Source organism: Rhinopithecus bieti, unplaced genomic scaffold, assembly GCF_001698545.2.
Source record: "Rhinopithecus bieti isolate Rb0 unplaced genomic scaffold, ASM169854v2 scaffold_26676, whole genome shotgun sequence".
NCBI classification, from domain to species: domain Eukaryota; kingdom Metazoa; phylum Chordata; class Mammalia; order Primates; family Cercopithecidae; genus Rhinopithecus; species Rhinopithecus bieti.
This window is the reverse complement of record NW_016812009.1, coordinates 378,827-382,882: the sequence shown is the minus strand read 5'-3', so window position 1 is coordinate 382,882 and position 4,056 is coordinate 378,827.

The window sequence follows — 4,056 nt, the reverse complement described above, 5'->3', positions numbered from 1 at the left end:
AAAAAAAAAAAAAAATCCGTTACTTAAAATCTTTCAGTGGCTTTCCAGCTCAGTTAGAATTAAATGCAATCTCTTTTCCCATTGTTACAGTAGCCTACATAACATGATTCCTGCCCTCCTCTCTCATTTCATCTTCCATTACGCCGCCTCTCGTTCTCTTGCCTCTGACTGGCCTTTTATATGTTCCCCTAATGTGCCACATCAGCCTCACCTCAGGCTCTGTGCTTGCTGACTTCTCTGATTGAAAACAGCCTCAGATCTTCACATCATTAGTTCCTTCTCTTTGAGGCCTAAATTCAGGGAAGCCATCGCAGCCCTTACCATCTATTTTCCTCTCGTCAACACACATTCTAGTGGGTCATTCTCTACCACATTACTGTGTTTAGTCTCTTTATAGCACTTATCAACACAGGAAATTAACTTATTTTATTTGCTTACTTATCTGTCTTTCACACCAGGCTGTGAACTTTGTGAGGGCATGGACATGATCTGTCTTACTGTACACCTATCACCAGGAGGGTCTAGGGCTCCAGAGCCAAATGAACAAATCTCCGTTCAGCATCTTTTCTGTTTCACTATGTTGCTTCTTTTTGACATTGATCCAGAAATTGCTCTTGACTCACTCATGTCTACAGAGTAATATTAAATCATGGCAGGCAGTGGCTAGCTCTGCTCTCATGGTAACTGATAACTGAAGGGTGGGGTCCTGGCTCTGGGCTTTACCTTTTAAGTCAGTATTCTTCACAAGGGAGCTCAAGGATTGCCTGTCCCAGAATTGCCCAAGGAACTAATCCAAAGTGCATATCCTAAATCCTACACTGTACTAAATTGGAATCTCTGGAGGCAAGAGTCTATCCAGGAATCTGCCCCTTTAATGAGCACCACAGGTGATCCTTAAGATAATCTTAGGGCATGAATTCAAGCTCACCAATTAAGCATATCAAAATACTTCCCCCTCCCCACCCCCATGAGCTCTCACATTTATGCTTTCAATGCCTTATGAATGATCAAACTCTGTCTGAGTTTTTAGGGTAGCACACATTGAAGTACAGGAAGTATGGGCATAGTGGTTGGTGCTCTAAGTGCCCTTATGTATGGATTATCAATTGTTGTGTAAAAAGTTACCCCAAAACTTAGTGTGCTCCTCTCATTTAGGGACAATCTTATTTTCACCAGAAACTCCTTGAGAAGTATGGAGTAGGGTGACATGGGTCAGGAGCAGAAATAGGAAATTAAAATCCTTCTCAAATTACTCCCTTGTCAATGGTTTAGCCTCCCAAAGTGCTGGGATTACAAGCATAAGCCACCGCACCCAGCCAAGTCACAGTCTTTTGTATCCTGATCTCTGAAGTGACATCCCATCACTTTCACTGTATTCTGATTATTAGAATCAAGTAAGGCATGGGTGCCAGAAGGCAGGGATCACTGGGGCCATTTAGGAAGCTCCCTACACACCTTACCTTGAATTTGAACTATCTTTTGACATCTGACATGTATAGCAGACAGAAAACTATGTAGGGCTACCATGTGGCACCTGGAGATCTAATTAAAAGGGCAGTATTTCATAGAAAGAAGAGCATAGACTTCAATTTCAGAGAGCCCTCTGTTAGAATCTTAGCTTTGGTACTTACCAACTGCATGACCTTAGACTTAGTTTCCCCAAGACTCAGTTTTCTTACCCCAAAATGTGAAAAATAACACCTACCATCTAAGGCATTTTGAGGTTTAAAAAAATCACTTGGGTAATGCGCTTGTCAAAAAGTGGATTTCCAGGTTGCTTCCCAAGAAATTCTTATTCAGTAGACTTGCAGTGGCACCTAAGAATTTATATTTTTAATAAGTGTCCAGGTGCTCCTAAGTACATATGAAAAGCACATGGTAGCTCTTAATTTGCCTGTTAACCATAATTCTACACTGATTATTGAGGAGCTATGCTGAAGAAAGTCGAATGTGATATAGTAGAAAGCAAATTGTATTGAGGATTAGAAGAGAAGATACGTGAGTCCTGGCCCCTACCTGACACTTACTTTGCAATGAGATCTTAGTCACAGAGTTATCTAATTTTTATAAACCTCTCTTTTTAAAGGGTCTGTAAAATCTCCTCTAGCCTGGGTTACTATCTGTCTAGGTAAAGAAGAAATAATAACAACTAGCATGGAGTCTCTTTAGAGCTGTTTGTTGGAGAAACAAGTACAATGGCCTCCATAATGCATCTCTTCTGAATCTCTGGGTCTCCTAACATTTCTTCCCGAAGACTATTTTTTGGTGCCTTTCATTCCTCTATTCCTCTTCTAATTCTTATGATCTCAGCATCCCTGTATGTAATGAAATATATCTGAAAACAACCTCGTTTAAAAGAATAAATCTATTAAGGAGCTGAGAATTTTCTGGCGTGAAATGAAAAATATTGATTGCTTCCCAACCTGTTAGCAATGAAATCCCATCCAGTTAATTAACCTGCTCAGAGATAAAGTTTATTTTTGCCCTTCACTTTCAGCTCCAAATCTTTAAAACCATTAAAACAAGTACCTGGTCAATGAATAAATCTTCTCCCAGAGTGGCGTTCAGGGTCTTCTGTAATCTGGCTCCAACCTACCTTTCTGACATTTCCTTTAGCTACTTACGTTTGAGTACCTTCCACCATAGCCTAATGGAAAAGCTAAAGTATTCAGTGCTCCCACTGCCAGGAATATGCCTCCTTCCTCTAAATTCCACATATTTTAACTCAGTTCAAATGTCAGTTCTTGAAAAAGGCTTTCAAGGCTTTCCCAGAGCTCTGGCATCTATCTCCACCTCCCCCCTCTTCCCACCTCTCCTAATTGCTGCCAAGCTGTAAGCATTATCTCCCTGTTCTGACACTCCCCAAACTTTGTATGCTTTTGTAAAACTTCTATTTTATTGCTTTATATTTTATATTTTGATGGGAAAGTTTATTATATTTTAAAAAATATTTAAGTTTTTAAATATATTTTTAAAATATATGTATATTATAATATTTTCTTTATATGATTGCATCCATATTTATAGTACTAGACTCTTGAGGATGCAATTCCAACGAGTTTGTGTTCACCACATCTTTCAACACAACTCAATGTCTTACCTATGATGGGTGTTCAGTAAATATTTTTCGAATGTCTAAATAGGAACCCATTGATTTAATATAGTCTTTATGGTTGTTTTTACTCTGGAGCTCATTAGACAATAATGGAGTTTTTACTTTGGGGCTCATGATTAGACAATAATGTAAGAAGAATCTAACTCAGTTAAGTGTTTTACAAGATTTACATTGTATTCAAAACAGGCCTCTCAGGCTTCTCAGTCTTTTTTTTTTTTTTTGAGGCGGAGTCTTACTCTGTCACCCAGGCTGGAGTGCAGTGGTGCAATCTCCGCTCACTGCAACCTCTACCTCCCTGTTTCAAGCAATTCTCCTGCCTCAGCCTCCCGAGTAGCTGGGATTACAGGTGCACACCACCATGCCTCTTTTTTTTTTTTTTTTTTTTTTTTAGTAGAGATGGGGTTTCACCATGTTGGCCAGGCTGGTCTCAAACTCCTGACCTCAGGCAATCCATCTGCCTAGGCCTCCCAAAGTGCTGGGATTGCAGGTTTGAGCCACCATGCCTGGCCACTTCTCAATCTTTCTGAAGGCAGTCCTGTTGTTGCTTCCCATCCTTAGCAGTTTTCTGTTTCTAGAAATCTTTTCACTTTCAATGGAAGGGTTGGGAAAGGCAACCTTGTTATGGACATCATCCATTTCCTTCTTTTCTTTTCTTTTCTTGGTGGAGTTTCGCTCTTGTTGCCCAGGCTGGAGTGCAATGGCACAATCTTGGCTCACCGCAACCTCTGCCTCCCAGGTTCAAGCGATTTTCCTGCCTCAGCCTCCCAAGTAGCTGGGATTACAGGCATGTGCCACCACACCTGGCTAATTTTGTATTTTGAGTAGAGATGGGGTTTCTCCATGTTAGTCAGGGTGGTCTTGAACTCTCAACCTCAGGTAATCCACCCACCTTGGCCTCCCAGTGTGCTGAGATTGCACGTGTGAGCCACCGCACCTGGCTG